The sequence below is a fragment of the Sus scrofa genome, unplaced genomic scaffold (assembly GCF_054392235.1).
Source record: "Sus scrofa isolate SSC_HxYL_T2T_F1_AM1 unplaced genomic scaffold, Sscrofa_HxYL_maternal_Yorkshire_Landrace_v2.0 dam_40, whole genome shotgun sequence".
NCBI lineage: Eukaryota > Metazoa > Chordata > Mammalia > Artiodactyla > Suidae > Sus > Sus scrofa.
In genome coordinates, this window is record NW_028146964.1 from 63988 (window position 1) to 80826 (window position 16839).

A 16839-nucleotide genomic window follows, 5' to 3' on the forward strand; every position below is an offset into this window, starting at 1 on the left:
CTTCAAAACTGTAACTCTTCATGGAGAAGATACATTTATTATCTCAAGTTTCTATGTGGGAAACTGGCACATAGCTAGACTGTAAGGAAAGGTAAAATGGGTTTTGATGGAAATACACTCGAAGGACCCCCAAAGAGGCTACCTATCCGATTTGTAGTGTCCAAAAGACTATTTATATTAAGCAATACACTGTTAACTGGTAAATATGTGGCGGCGCCATGGTATAGAGCAGACAGACGAGGGCACACTCTTTTCACTTCCCATGACCTTGCACAGACTGATCGTCCTCTCTGTCCCACTTTCCTCAGGAAGTTACTACTTCCCTACTTCATAGTGTTGTGAAGATCAAGAGCGAATATCTGTGAGACACCCAGCAGAGTCCCTGGCCTTAGTTACATTAGAATAAAGATAAATGCAATAGACAGCTGGTTGTAGAAACTAGTGTCATTTTAATAATATTATAATGATGGACAGAGGAACTGCTTTTGCTGAAATCTTTGCTGAGCCAGATGAATTTTCCTGACTTCAAATGTCGTGTCTGCTCCCTCCTCCGTATGCAGTGGAGCTTGCCATGATAATGGACCGGCTGTACGGAGGTGTGTGCTATGCCGGGATTGATACCGACCCTGAGCTGAAGTACCCAAAAGGAGCTGGGCGCGTCGCTTTCTCTAATCAACAGAGTTACATAGCTGCTATCAGTGCCCGCTTCGTGCAGCTGCAGCATGGAGAGATAGATAAACGGGTAAGTCCTGGACTACATTCTGGAAAGTTCTCAGAATGACCCTCTGTGTCATCACCAAGCTTGGAATGGGTGGGGGGGGGGGCGGGGGGGATTTAAATCGACAGCGGGTGGTTATGCCTATAGGACCCATTAGACAGATGCGTGCTGTAGGATACATCTAAGAGTTTCCTATGAATTTCCTCTCTCGTCGTTTTCTGAGTAGCCTGACCAGAACACTATAATTGACTTTCACCTCATCCATTCGTTTGTTCAGTTGGTCATTCAATAAGTATTTACCAAATCCTTTGTACTGTGTTATAAGTATACAAATGTGAATGCCCTTGAGAGCTCCTCGCCTTCTTTTTTAAACCTGGGGTATCGAGAATATCTCAGCGAGCCCTGTTTTCCTATGCGCTGTATAACAAATGACTGAAGAAATTCACCTCAAGGGCTGCATGTGTAAGAAATATTTCATTGTAACAGATTAAGTAAAAGAAATCATAATCTTTTCATTTGCAATCTGTCTTCCCACCTGAAATCAGGGAGTGGTTCATTACTTTAAATTCCTCTTTGTTGGCTCTGAATCAAAAGGCTGGATAAAACCTCAAAGATAACTCTTTCTTCTGTTTTCCAGGCTATTATATTTGAGACTCTGTGTTCCATTATTTGTCTTCTTTCTTTACATTTACAGATGAGTTTTTTGGTTTTTCTTTTTTTAATCTTTTTATTAAAGTAGAGTAGATTTACAGTGTTGTATGAGTTTCTGCTATGCAGCGAAGTGAGCCAGTCATACATACACACATTCTTCTCGTGTTCTCTTCCGTCCTCTTCTATCCAAGAGATTGGCTCTAGTTCCCTGTGCTGTACGGTAGGACCTCCTTGCTTATCCATTCAAAATAAAAGTTTGCAGCACTAACCCCAAACTCACTGTCTGTCAACTCCCTCTCCCTCCCCCTTGGCGACCACAAGCCTATTCTCCATGTCTGTGCTGTGAGTCTGTTTCTGTTCCGTAGACAGGTTTGTGTGCGCCACATTTCAGATTCCACACATAAGTGATGTCATGTGGTATTTGTCTTTCTCTTTCTGACTGACTTCACTTAGTGTGAGACTCTCTAGTTGCATCCATATTGCTGCCACAGATTTCTTATCTTTGTGTTTCATGCACTCAGCAAATGTTTTAGTGCCTAGGACAAGAGGTCCCTGTCCTCAGGGGACCTCTTTATGTTCTGGTGGGTAGAAATCTGTCCTGGCAGTACTACTCCAAGGGTGGCCTGTGAACCAACCGCCAGTTGATACGGTTTGTTGCTCGTTTGCAGTGAGATCCAGATTTACACCAGAATGTGAATCCACCACATTAGTAAGCATCGTATTTTAGTTCCGTTGAGATTTTTTTTCATAGAAAGACCTTCTTGATGAAGTAAGCAATATACTGATTTACATTCTGGTGTCCGCTCCTTATTTCATGGCAGACTAGCGCTTTCCTTAGGGCCAACGTAGACATCCAACACTCCAAGGCATTGTGCTCAAAAAAGTCTTTATTGGTTTGACTGTATTGTGCCTTTCTCGGTTCAGTACGTAGAAACTATCAAGTCAATAGTGGTCTTCATTTACTGCTTCTATTCCGTTTCATGTTTATTCTACTTCGGGTGGCAGCTGAAATTTTACCATTCTGGTGGTCATCATGCTCTACGGGGGTATAGTAAGGAGAAGGGTGTGGATTCTGTTGTAAGCTCGGATGAAGGGGGCAGGAGGAGCTCCTTTTTATTCACACTGAAAAATACACACATCCTGAGTGCACAGTCTCTCCTACCTCGCTGCTTCATTGCTACATGGGTTTCAGAGTCGTAAGATTCGCCCTTAGAAATTCAGACTTCATTTGTATTCCTCTGTGATCCAGTTCTTTGACCTGTGTCCCTGTCACTGTGAGTGTTCTGGAATGGCCTCAGGGCCAGGAGCTCAATCCTCTGGTTTATTCTGCTCATCCTGCCTTCCCTGTCACTTTTCTTTTGCTCACGGCTAACCTTTGTCAGGATTTCTTGTCAGAGGTGGGTGGCGCCAGTGGTAGTAATAGCCTGGTTTAAGGGAGTTTCAATTGTGAGTTGCTCCAAGACTAAAAATACCCGACCCTCTTCTCACTGGGGAATTAAGAGCCAGCTTATTTTTAATGCTTGAGAGGCTCAAATGGCAGCTTGGCCTGTCGGACGCTGGAGCAGACCTCATTTTATGAGACTCTCCAACTGAGGTAGACCATTCTTCCTGACAAAGAATAAAGCGAGGTTTTGGATTATGAGTCCTGGGGCTGTATCTTGTTTTGCTGGAGTTAGAAGTTCATGACTGTAACCCAAGATGTGTTCGCCGTGAATAGAAACCATGACTCGGGCCTTATTACAGCTCAAGAGCGTGTGATGCAAGCAGCTTCGCTCTGACTTGTACATTGAGGTGCTCTGTTGTGGCACTAGGACTCTCTTAGTTGGTCTGGTGCAGATTATAATTCTGCATCTGACAGCGACCCGGATCCACTGATTAAAGTGGCGGTTCGTGTCCATGAAAACTCTCCTGTGGGTCAAACCTCCTTCTGATGTTCCCAAACATGAACTTGGCTTCACTTTTCAATTTCTGCTGGAACCTTTCTTTCATTTGAAAAGTATTTATTTAATAAGACAAAAATGTAAAAGGATGGGTATAAAAGCCTTCCCAGGTGCTTAAAAGATGAACTGTCTGAATTTCAGTGACAGCGTTACCGGCCCTTCCTTTTGGGCACTTGGCACAGACTCCTTTAGACAGTGGCTGCAAGCGTCCACCCGCGGTCAGAGTTGCCAGGTCCGTTCACTGAGCAATGCCAACTCCTTTCTTTGCTCTTTGATTGCAGGTGGAAGTTAAGCCATATGTCTTGGATGATCAGCTGTGTGATGAATGTCAGGGGGCCCGTTGTGGGGGGAAATTCGCTCCATTTTTCTGTGCTAATGTTACCTGTCTGCAGTATTACTGTGAATATTGCTGGGCTGCTATTCATTCTCGCGCTGGCAGGGAATTCCACAAGCCCCTGGTGAAGGAAGGCGGTGACCGTCCCCGACATATCTCCTTCCGCTGGAACTAGAGGATAACTGCAGTGCTCATTTTCAGGCCTCCGAATAAGTGCACTCTTCTGTTCATTCTGCCCCCTTCCTCAACCTCTTCATGCTGGCATGTCCTTTTGTGCAGTCTGTAAGCTAACAATAGTCTAACGGAAAGAATGACCTATAATATAGGTGTTTTGTAGATTCTTGTGTCACTGAAAACAATATGTACGAACTCCTTTTTCGTATTGCCATCATGTTGCAGGGGAGTTTTCTTCTCTTGTTTTGCTGGAGACACCAAGAGGGCCCAAACTTCCTGCAACATTTTCTTAGAGGAGAGAGAGAAATATTAAAAGAGAAATGAAACAATAGAGTATTTTGGGGTTTTAATTAAATGATTATTAATATAACAGATAAGAATACTTTTATTAAAGTAACCACGTAACAATAACACTATCAATCTCTCCTGACGCGGGGTTTCCCCCAGGGAAGTGCTTTTGCCTTTCTCTTTCTTTTCTTTCATCTTTTTTGCTTCTCTCACTTCTTCCATCCCCTTTTTATTCTTTTAACAGCAGTGGAGGAAGTTAACAATTATTAACAGGAAAGAGCATGTTAAAGCAAACGTAAATGCACAAGCGAGATTGAAGCAGCATTACAACGAACTTCAAAGGTTTAGAGGCGGAACATAATTTCATTATGCCTCGAAGTTACTACCACATCAGAAAAAAAAAATGGTAAAGTAGGCAGAGCTAGGTTTATTTTCTTTTAAACAGGTTTGAAAATTTAGACTGTAAAAATTGGGTACATTTACTTCTGAGGGGAGTGCACTTACTTATTATTAAACTTATCTGGTCAGAGCCCCAGCAGACCTACCAAAGCTAGAATGAATGACAGCTGGTGGGAAAACTAGCATTTCCTCTCCTAAAGAACAAATATATAAATTTTATTTTTGATGTTATGTATAAACTCTATATCCTAATTTACTAACACTCATCGGGTGTCAGCCTTTGCTCTCCATTTTGACATTAAAAAACAAAACAAAACAGATCTAGAGATACCTCAAGGCTATGGTTTTTGATTTTGTGTTAAACTACATATGTAGCCAAAACTGGAAGACAAAACCAATATTTAAATTGGCTGCTGATTGGCTTACTCTTAGATTTAAAGTTACTTTGGGTATCCTGTAATTTAGTTGTAACATAGAAGATGAAAAAAAAAAGTTAAAAAAATGTTAAGTAGTTGCCAAGTGTTTTGCACTGTCGAACTAAGTAACTGTGTAAATCTGTGCAAAGGTACGTATGTTTATCTTACTCTTCCTATAAAATAAGATAACATTACAGTTTCAGAACTTAGCATGGGACATAGTCAGTGTTTGAAGTGCCAACTCCATCAAGTAATGCATGCTTTATTATAAATAAAATTCTAGCTTTTGAAAGGCGTTATTATGTGTTGAACAGTATGCTTCAGGAGTAAACTGAAATTAAGTCTCTTGAAGCCCTGGTCATGGAAGTAACATTTATTTTTTTACATTCTCGTACGAAATGCCCTATCCACCATGGAAAGGATTGTCACCAGTGTGCAAAACATTAAAAAACAAAACAAAAAACCTAATGGCAATCTTGCTGGTTGCGCTACCTAGCAGTACCATCTTGGATCCTTCCAAACCAAAGACTTGCCCCAGCACTACGGTGGAACCACCTGGCTGATGACCCCTACTGATCATCTTTAGGAAACTCGGTCCTTTATTTTGAACACAGGCTTTAATGGACTATTTACCTGTTAAGTTCCAAAGGTCAAAATGGAGGCATTTGCTGTCTAATAATCAGACGTAGAAAGGGAGCTGCTTTTAAAGACCCCCTGCAAATATCGAAAGCAGTCATGCGAACAGAGGGTGCTCTGGTGAAGCTGGTCAGGGACTTTTTTTTTCTTTTCTCCTGAACTACATAATTCTAATTGGAATGTTCATTGGCCTCTTTTTAATTCTTTTCAGTGCTCGTAGGTGGCTTGGGGTGTGCTATCGTGCTGTTCCCACTCAGTAAACAGGTGTGATGAGTTAACAAGAAATAACACTGTTTGAGAACTAGCTTTGAATAATAATTTTTCCCTTTGTACATGACCTGCTGAATTTCGGTACAGTGTTTTTGTAGCTAACTTATTTTGTCACGCACATAATGTATATTTGTTATGCACTACTTTTGTATATCTTGTTTTTCCAACAGTGAACATTTTTAGGCACACTTTTCACTGACGGGATATCTCTTTATGCAATACCTCAATTTTTCATATTGCAAAGAGTAGCTTTTTGTACTTTTATTACTGAGAGATCTTCATATACTTCATTTTTTAATATAAATAATTTTAATAAATTTTATTTTCTTATATTCTGCTTTTTATACATTTCAGTGCTCTGCATACATTTTAAATTATGAATGTCGTGCACTGGCAATGCTATTTTAGAGTCTGCAGAGAAGAGAAAGCATGTTGCTTAAACATCCTTCCCCAGCACCAGCTATTGGTGTACCTATAATTTAAGAAATAGTCTATGTGAAGTCACAAATTAATGAAAAAAAAATTCGCATGAAAATGACAAGATAACACTGTAGTTCCTTAAAAAAAATTAAATTCATAAGCATAGGGTAGAAATTTAAAATAACAAAATTGTCTACAGCTTCTTACTAAGTTTTTAAAATGAATTCGTAACGCAGACATTTTTGGTGAATGTTTAGCCATTTTTAATATTAATAAATTGATGTTACGTGTTTGATTCAGAGATGTCTGCTCTTTTAAATTATACATAAAGAAAAAAAAAAATAGCCTGCCGTGAGACAGGTGTGTAATGTTAGTATGCATGACTAATGTAAGAAATTGTTATTCTACTAATATTTACTTGTGATTGTGTGACAAGCGTGTTTACAGATTATTTGGTTACACTTCAATTTACAGGGCATAAACAATTATTATCTATTACTCTGAACTTTATTGATTACATGTCCTTCAGATTACATGGGATTGTAGTTGGGAGTTACCATGTAACTCAAAACATAATTAACATGTAATTAGTTTACAGATTTTAGGGTCTCACTTCAATTTACCAAGCATGTAGTTCTAGCGCACTAGCATGGCACCCGCCATGTACTTACAATGTAGTTACAGAGTAATTACATGGTTATTTTTGCAATGTAAAATAAAGTGTTTCTGATTATTTTCTATGTAAAGGAACCCTCTTCCTTCCCCTTCTGGTCCCCACGCTTTGGTATAATATATATACTTCTCCATACACAGACCTCTGCAGAATGCAAAATAAAACTTGCAGTGAATGAATTGAGCATTTTATGAGAGTGCTGTTGGAAAGACTTGATAATTCACCCTTTTTGTTTTGAAGAGTTGAATCTTCTGTTAAAAGGTGATTTAAAACTTGAATGTGATGAATTGTGGCAAGTTAACTTCAAGTTATGTGCAATACTTATTTCAAACTTTTGAAAGATCTTTGCAGTGTAATTCTTTGTTTTTAATTGCAGACATTTAAAATGTCATTTTCTACTGTTAAGAGTAATCCTCTTTCTTGCTGGTGTTTCTAAAGAAAAGAATCAGAAATCAATCTTTCTACTAATGTAAATTTGAGATTATTTTTAAAAATGGAATAAAAGAGGTTTTGGTCATTTGCTTTATTTTATTATCTTATTTTAAAGCTACTGTGATTGATAGCATTGTAAGAATTGGGACAATATTGTATTCAACTGTTTTATTTTTTATATTTTTAAAATTTAAAGTATAATTAGTTTTTATAATTTTCATCAGATTTTTGTTATATTTTTTGGAAAGTGAAACTTTTAGCAAGTGGGTGTCTAGTTTTTACTAATCCCTAATGTTTTTTTTTTCCAGTGTATTGCTCATATTATCAGAAGGAAAAGTTATTTAAGTATGTCAGTTAATTGTACTACTTGGCTGAATTTCCATATAGTTTTTACTGTGTATGGGGAGGTTGTAGTATTTATTATAGCATTTTAAATAAGGGTAATTCATTTTTTATTAAAGTCATTTTCACGTTAAGTTCCTATTTTTGTATGTTCTACTCCTAAGTTATATAACACAGTTCCTTTTTTAAAAAGAGTTCATTTGTTGAAGTGCTAGTGGAAAATTAATGTTATTAAATAGTTTGCAAATGACTATTTATACCAGTATGCATATAATTTTTAAATATTTGTAATGTGAGATGTTGAATGAATAAAACTTTTAACTCAGCTTTCTTTTAATATACTTATTTTCAACATAAGTAGATGATGATGCTTCTATGGTTGGGAATAAAATATTTTTTAAATATTAGGACTCTATTTTTTGGCCAAAGCAGAACAAACCAAAATGAAAAGCCGTCCAGGCATATACATACTCATGGCAAGTGTGCATTGCTTCTGTAAACCCTTACGTGTCAGTGGCTTGTTGGTTTTGGCCTGCGTTGTCAGTTCACATGCTGCATAGCAGAGGTCTTATTTGTAGCCTTCATGATGCCTGTGAGGCCTGAGCCTGGTATGTGGGTGTTCAGTCATCTGCTGAAGGCCAAATGTCCAATGAAAAGAAGAGAACACGTGTTTATTTAATAGCCAGGGTCAGGAGTTTCTGTTGTGTTTCAGCGGATTAAGGACCAGCATAGTGTCGGTGAGGATGCAGGTTCAGTCCTTGCCCTCACTCGGTAGGTTAAGGATCCGGCCTTACCGCAAAGCTGCAGTTTGGGTCCGGTGTTGGGATGGCTGTGGTGTAAACCTGCAGCTGCGGCTCCGATTTGCCGATTCCATATGCATGGGTGAGGCCTTTAAAAAAAAAAATAGAGACCGTCAGTTTATATTTAGAGAGGTTTAGTTTTGGGTCTTTGTCGGCGAAGAGCCTTGATTTCTGGCCACTCTATGAGAGGATCTGGGTTAGCAAACCTCTCTTGAATTTTAACCTCCAGTTCCCCCTTAGATCCTAACACCACAGGATACGGCCTCTGGGATTATAATCTCTCTAGCCTGTGAACTGCAAGTATTACCTTTGGATTGTCCATAAATCTGTGGACTACTGGGTACTATGATGTTTTAGTGATCTGTATCTTAAACTGCATTTTTAAGCGTTTAAGGATTTATTATAACATAAAGTGTAACACTGAGAATATCCCATGTTGTCAAATTTAATTTCTGCTCTTTCTTACCTTGAGTATAGTATTCTGAAGGTTAAAAGAAGCAGTTCATGTCCTGAGACAAATAGACTCTGGGGGCCTTTTGCTTCTAAATTGTCTTAATAATCCCAATACGCACCTCTCCCAGCTGTCGGGGCTTCTGAGAGTATGGGCTGAACCACCACTGCACAGGATCTCCCAGGAGTACTAGGTCACAGAAGCTTTGGCTGGCAGTAGCCGAAACTTATGTTCAGAGTTCAGTGACGGGCCCCTGAGAAAGCCCTAGGGATACTGGAGATGTGGGTGACATTTGGTTGTCATCTCTGCAATATCCATGGGTACTCTGGCATGGTTTCAGCACTGTAGGAGGGAGGAGAAAAAAAAAAAACATGAGAAGCTTTAGATTATTTCAGGAAATATTTATTTTAGGGAAGTGATGTATCATAAGTGCTGTAATAACTGTATCTTGAAATAATATGTAGGTGCAGTACTTCTGGTGCCTTAAGCATGGAATGGTGAATCTAGGAAGGGTGTGAGAGGTTACATGGGCTGCTTAGCCCACCTAAACCTACCCAACAAGGAAAGCTCTCTACTCCATTCTTTTTTCTTGTCTTTTTCCTTTTTGGTTGCAGCACTCGTGGCACGTAGAAATTCCCTGGCCAGGGATGGAATCTGAGCTGCAGCTATGACCTATGCCAAAGCTGTAGCAATGCCAGATCCTTAGCCTGCTGTGCCATAGTGGGAACTCCTCTGCTCCATTCTTAACTGTCCCTGAGCTGTATTTGTATTCAAACCCAGTTAAGAAGGAAAGTAATTTTAATTTTTTTTTTTTTTTTTGTCTTTTTGTTGTTGTTGCTCTTTCTTGGGCCGCTCCCGCGGCATATGGAGGTTCCCTGGCTAGGGGTCGAATCGGAGCTGTAGCCACCGGCCTACGCCAGAGCCACAGCAACGCGGGATCCCAGCCATGTCTGCAACCTACACCACAGCTCACGGCAACGCGGGATCGTTAACCCACTGAGCAAGGGCAGGGACCGAACCCGCAACCTTATGGTTCCTAGTCGGATTCGTTAACCACTGCGCCACGACGGGAACTCCAGGAAAGTAATTTTTTAAATTTTTTTTAAGTTTGAAAAATAAAGTCTGATCAAAAATCATGAGAAGGAGTTCCCATTGTGGCTCAGCGGTAACGAACCCGGCTAGTATCCACAAGGATGCGGGTTCAGTCCCTGGCCTCGCTCAGTGGGTTAAGGATCAGGCATTGCCATGAGCTGTGGTATAGGTTGCAGATGAGGCTCAGATACCACATTGCTGTGGCTGTGGGGTAGGCTGGCAGCTACAGCTTCAATTCCACCCTTAGCCTGGGAACTTTATGCTGCACGTGTGGCCCTAATGAAAAAAAATTCATGGGGAGAGTAAATTCCTGTTTTTAAAAATTAAGGAATATTGGAGATTTCAATGAAATGAGTTAAACACATTTAAAAGGTAATTCTTTTTCTGAAATGTATAATGCTGGAATGATAAACAAAAAACTCTTAATGGTTATTTCCAAAATTATGATCTCCAGTGCACTAAAGTAATCTTTACCAAGAGAAAAGGGCAAAAAGAAAAAGAAAAAATTCCATCATTAAATTAGCTTAGAAGGTAAAGCAGTATGTTTCTTGGTAAATCAAGAGAGACAATTAGCTTATTAAGGCTTTGAGAAGTTCTACAATGAAGAAATGTATTTGCTTTGTTTCAAGTGCTTTCCCCCTAAATTTCTTTGTAGATTTTGTTTACAGGTAAGGCAGGATCCTGTGGCACAGCCTTTGGGGTACACTGTTCTGCATGTTAGCACACTGGCTGCTGTCAGCCTTAGAACCACATTTTAGTTTCTGCAACGGCTCCTTGTCGTGCCCTGCCTCAGTAATATCCAGAGCTATTGCCATTGTCTGCACTGAACTCAACTAGGCTTCTACTTACTTGCCTAGCTTCTAACCCCTGTCACATTTCCAATTCAGCTCCTTCCTTTCCTCCTCCCAGAAAAAAACAGAAGAGTTTACTCTGCAGCATGAACTATCATCTTGCAGGCTACTTTGATTACACTCCTCACTGGCTCAGATCAGCCCTTGTTTCTCAAGGTGCCACAAATACCATGTTACACAAGCAACCTGTGCTCTGAATCTGCCATTGTGTGCTATGCTTGTACACCTTCCTGATAATGTATATCATTTCCCTCCTTAAAAAATTTCCCTCGCCAACTTCCCCCAGTACACCCTCGCCACTCCATGTCCTGAGAATAGGGACCGCAGGCTTTGAACAAAACTAAGAATTCAGAAAACAAACGTTGGTGCCCGGCTATGAAGTCTGTATCTAGCAGTACCAATTCAGTCTCTCATATTAGAGAACAGTTTGTTTTGGCATGTCTGAGTCTCACCTGTGTATTCTGATTTCAGATCTTCCTCTGGTTAAATTGAGTGTCATTGTTGGCTGGCTGGAAAAAAGTATCATATTGTGATTCATTGTGGTGACCAGAGTTGGAAAAGTACAGTTTGTCTCAAGGAAGTTAAAAATGAACAGCAGTGTCAAAATCCAGTGTATACCCAGCTCTGGTGTTGCTGTGGCAAAGGCCACAGGAACGGACCTAAAAAGACAAAAAAAAAGGAAGAGGAAAAATTTAAAAATTGTTACCCAGGAAGAAACCTTGTGGTCATTTAAGTCTGTGAAACAATAAAAGAGTTTAGACAGAATCCAGGAGAGAGCTGGGCCTCCTCACATGAATGAATGGAGGCATGATTCACCTCTTATATTGGAGGAAAAAGCCAAGCAGCCCATGTGTCTAACCTTGGGGAGCAGTGGAATGGCCTCTTGACTCAGCTCTCCTGACTCTTCAGTGACCATGGTTTGGTTCTGGAAGAGGATGGAATTGCTGATCACCTGCAGCGTGTCAGGCACTTACTTTGACAGGTATCCACTCCCAACAGGAGGTACTGAACAGAATATAGAACTGTGTCCCAGAGCTGTCAGGTGACCTGGAAGCCTATACAGCTAGTAGGTGGTGAAGCCTGGGTTCCAATCCCCACCTACCACATCCCCAGTTCCCCAGTTCCCCCACAAACCTCACTGCTCCTGGAATAGCAATGGGCAAGATGGTTTTTTTTAAGTTGGGTTTGTTATTAAAAGTTTCATTCCTAAACCAAATTCAGGAGCAAGCTATCTTGTTTGAAAGTATAGAGATAGGATGATGAAGCAATTCACTAGAGAGAAGGTGGGATTTGACTGAGGTTTTGGGGGGGCATTTTTTGTTTTGTTTGTTTGCTTTAGGGCCGCACCCATGGCATATGGAGGTTCCCAGGCTAGGGATCCAATCGGAGCTACAGCTGCCAACCTACACCACAGCCACAGCAATGCAGGATCTGAGCCATGTCTTTGGCCTACACCACAGTTCACAGTAAAGCTGGATCCTTAATCTGCTGAGCACGGCCAGGGATCAAACTCACAACCTCCTGGTTACTAGTCAGATTTGTTTCCGCTGCGCTACAACAGGAACTCCTTGACTGTGGTTCTTAATTAAAGGATTTGCTCAAGGTCCTCTAGATGGGTAGCAGAGGCCACAATGGAAGCACTTAAGTCTGTGAAGCTCTGAAAGCTCTACAATTCTTGTCTGCCTCACTAGCCCCCTTAAATGTGAGTCTGTGATTCCGTGGCCAAAATGGGGTATACATTTCCAAGAGTAGGGACAAGGGAGTTAAAATGCCATTCCTATTCTCTTCAAGGATCTACAGACTTCATAGTGCATATCCTTTCTCTATGACTTCACCACCAGGAAAAAAAGAGGTATCAGTTTGGGGCAGGAAACAAAGGAAAAGCCTTTTTCCCTAGCACTGAGACCACCCCTCCCGCCCCCCCCCCACCAAAAATCTCAGAAACACAAGCAGTTCTGGGAGTGAAAATAGTAATAATTTATATAATAATGATAACAGCAACTACTAGCAAAGGACAGGGTGCTTACCGTGTGTAGGCATCATGCTTCTCTGCCTCCTCCTACAGCCCCATGACACAGATACTACGTGCACACTCACTTTAAAGGTGCTGAAGATTCAGAAAGCTTAACCAGTTTGCAAAGTCAGGGTTCAAACACAGGTGCACAGACTCCAGGTCCTGTTTCACTTTACCCCTTGTAAATTTCCAACAAAAAAGAGAAATTTCATTACAATCCCCCATCCCGACCCTCCCATTGACTAAGAAATCACCAAGAGGTTATACTGAAAGCATACATACCACTTTACAGACCCATCCAAAAATCATTTTCCTTTATTTTGTTTGGCAAGGATGTCTTTAATAAGGTGATAGCTATTCTTTGTGGTTGTTATGTTGTCCCCTAAATCATTAAGTGACTAAGAAGAGGCCCAACCAACGATAATCACATGGGTGCCAAGGAAGGATATCTAGTTAGCCAGATGGATGGATGGATGGACGGATGGACGGATAGGTATGTAGGCAGATGGATAGATAGAGATAAAATACACATGTATACATCTTTACATCAGTTTTCTTTAGATTCAAGGAAAATCCCACCAAAGAGAAAGGATTTTCCTTCTTTCAATAGAACTGAAATTGAATAACACATTCTATATAGAAATCAGGCCTCCTCACAAATCTCATCCTTTGAGACTCTGCACCATCTCTGTAACCAGAACAAAAATAGTCCTGAAATCCAAAGGGAGAGGTTTTCTTACTGGTGTGTCCTGTCGAATTTTAAAACAGCCCTGGCATATTTGCTTCTGGACTGAGATGTCAGAATCACTAAAATAGATGTCTACAGAGAATTTATGTTCTTCACAGAGAGAGAGAGAAAAGAGAAGAGGTGTTTGCCATTATTAGAGCACTAAGCTCTGGAATGCACAGCTTTGATCATTACTATGGCCTGAACAGCTGTTCCTGAACAGATATGATGCTGTGGAGCCTGGAAGAACCAACTTAGAATTCTGAAGCATAGATTTACAGTAATTCCTCCTTCTACGGGAGACATTAAGGCCGTAGCCAAGTATAGTCATCAACAATTTCCTTTTTATTTGCCACCCAAAGAATTCAAATCTAACAAAGGCCAAACACAAAATTCTAAAGTTGGAAGGGGTGCAAAAGGGGACTCAGAGGTATCTGACTTAAAATCAGGATCACTAGCCCTCCTTGAGGGGTATCAGAAGGTGGCAGGAAGGAGGGTGGATAAAGGGGGGGGGGGCATGGAGGGAAGGACAGGGAGAGAAGGGCAGTGGAATCTGTCAAGTGCACTTCAGTGTCCAAAAGCCAGAGTGGCACCTCCCTCCACACACACACCCCATAACCAGAACACAACCTCCCACAGCCCTGATCATAATCTCAACTCTCTCCCAGGCAGAGGCAATTTTGCAGTGATGCAGCCGTCACCCATAATGGGGGGGAACTAGAATCCTCTTGGCTGCCCTTATACTTGTTTTATATAATAGTATTTTCTTTTTGGAATTACACATGAAGAGAGGAGCTCCACTGTCTTTGGGAGTTGGGGTCTATACATATCTGTTTCTGATAGGAGTTTTTGCCGTGTTTAGCACTGAATTAAGTACTCAGTACATTTACTTGTTGTGAGTAGCATGATGATGATGCTGTTGCTAGTATCATCTATGCACTTACCAAGCATCAACCCCTGTGCCGGACGGGGGGCAGATGGGGGCGGCAGGGCATGGCAGCAGGCAGGAACCCTCTGATGCTGTTTTCCCACCTCCTGCCTGTTCTCACCGTTCCTCCATCCAGCCTACAGGAGTTGCCACAGTGATAGCATCAGAGCTGAGACTCCAGGCCAGGGGCACACTGCCTCAGCACCCAGCTCAGCTTTCTTTCTTCCCATCTTAGGAACACGGCTTCTCCCACATGGTTGCTGGGGACCACACACTGCAGCAGAGGGTCTTGTCTGTGCTACCAACCTAAGCATGAACTCCAAGGGGTTAGTTTTCTGGGATCCTTCTCTGCAGGGAAAGAAGCAGGAAAGGGGAGTAGGAGCTGGGAATAAGGCCTTGTGTCTCCCAGCTGACAGCTCTATTATATTGCCTTTGAAGACAGACGATTTTCAGTTCCTTAGTAATTTCCCCTTTGCCCTTGTGAAGGGTGAATTTGACCCAGGCACGGTGTGGGATGGTAGAAGCTACTGGGGTTTCAAAGTCAGGCAATGTTGGGCTTCCTGACTAAAGGCAGAGATCACTGGGTTTAGGGGCATGGCTCCAGGGTGAAACACCCCCGCCCTGGGTTTCTGTTCTTTTGCCATCTCTGGTTGAGTGGGGTCATATCATCAGAAGGGGCAAAAACTGATGGAATTAAGATGGTGGAATAGAAGGACTGGAGCTCAACTTCTCTCCTAAAAACAACAAAATTCACAACTAAAGGCTGAGCAATCTTCAACCAAATGGACCAGAAACCTTAAAAAAGATATCCTACTCCAGAAGAAAAAGAGGAGGCCACATCAAGAGGTAGGAGGGGCGATTACGTGATATAAACAACCCCATACCTCCTGGGTGGGAAGCCCCACAGACTGGAAACTAACTGGTTCACAGAGACTCACCTACAGGAGTGAGAGTTCTGAGCCCCACATCTAACTCCCATGTGCGGGGATCTGGCACTGGGAGAAAGAGCTCCTGGAGCATCTGGCATTGAAGGCCAGTGGGGCTTGCATGCAGAAGCTCCACGGGACTGGGGGAAATGGAGACCCCTTTCTTAAAAGGCGCACACAGACTTTCACATGCACTGGGTCCCAGGGCAGAGTGAGGTCTCCACAGGAATCTGGGTCAAAGCTGACTGCAATTCTTAGAGGACATCCTGGGAAAACAGGGGTGAATGTGGCTTGTTGTGACGGAAGGACATTGGAAGCAAAGCTCTCGGGAATATTCATCAATGTGCCTTTCTCTGGAGGTGGCCATTTTGGGAAAATCTGGCCCCACCCAGATTTGAAGCCCCAGGGCAAACAACAATCCAGGTGGGATCACAGCCTGGCCCCTCAGTAAACAGGCTGCCTAAAGACCCGGAAGGCACATAGCCGCCTCTAATCCCATCCAGAGACTAAGCCCCACCCACCAGAGGGATAGGAATCAGCTTCACCTACCAGTGGGTGGGCCTCAGCCCCTCCCATCAGGAAGCCTACAGCAGGCCCCCCATACCGACTTCAGCCACAAGGGGGGCAGACACCAGAAGTAAGAGAGGCTACAGCTCTATTATCTATAAAAAGGTCACCACACCAAAAACCTATAAAAGTGAAAAGACAGAGAACTATAACTCAGATGAGGGAGAAAGGAAAAACCCCAGAAAATCAGCTAAGTGATGAGGGAGAAAGGAAAAACCCCAGAAAATCAGCTAAGTGATGAAGAAGTTCTCAGCCTCCATGAAAAAGACTTTAGACTGTTGATGCTGAAGATGATGCAAGACATTGGGAATAAACTGGAGGCAAAGATGGATAACTTACAGGAAACACTGAGAAAAGAGATACAAGATATAAAACTTAAGAAGAGATGCAAAATATAATAACTGAAGTAAAATATTCACTAGAAGCAGCTAACAGCAGAATACAGGCTGCAAAAGAATGAATAAGCAAGATGGTGGACAGATTAGTAGAAATTACAAACGCAGAACAGAAAAGAGAAAAAAGATTGAAAACAAATGAAGAGAGTCTCAGAGAACTCTGAGACAATGTTAAATGCACCAACATCCGTATTATAGGGGTGCCAGAAGGAGAAGAGAGAGAGAAGGGTCAGAAAAAATATTCCAAGAGATAATGGCCTAAAACTTCCCCAACGTGGGAAAAGAACCACTCATTCAAATCCAGGAAGCATAAGGAGTACCATATAAAATAAACCCAAGGAGGAATACACCGAGACACATATTAATCAAACTGACCAAATTAAAAACAAAGAGAA

General features: G+C 41.6%; 1 long non-coding RNA gene and 1 pseudogene across 2 annotated transcripts in view; one reads left to right on the forward strand and one right to left on the reverse strand.

The window, feature by feature from the left end:
* The window catches only part of LOC146394316 (cytoplasmic polyadenylation element-binding protein 4-like), a 68056-nt pseudogene extending 60037 nt beyond the window's left edge, over positions 1-8019 (forward strand). The window contains exons 8-9 of the transcript XR_014836249.1: positions 561-742; positions 3591-8019. The product of XR_014836249.1 is annotated as a cytoplasmic polyadenylation element-binding protein 4-like (transcript). The remainder of the gene's footprint in view (positions 1-560; positions 743-3590) is intronic.
* The window catches only part of LOC146394319 (uncharacterized), a 66649-nt gene continuing 49827 nt past the window's right edge, over positions 18-16839 (reverse strand). The window contains exons 12-19 of the long non-coding RNA XR_014836250.1: positions 12915-13079; positions 11747-11812; positions 11506-11546; positions 11340-11396; positions 9066-9286; positions 8488-8582; positions 8201-8324; positions 18-4105 (exon numbers count right to left, since the gene is read on the reverse strand). This is a non-coding gene — a long non-coding RNA (uncharacterized LOC146394319). The remainder of the gene's footprint in view (positions 4106-8200; positions 8325-8487; positions 8583-9065; positions 9287-11339; positions 11397-11505; positions 11547-11746; positions 11813-12914; positions 13080-16839) is intronic.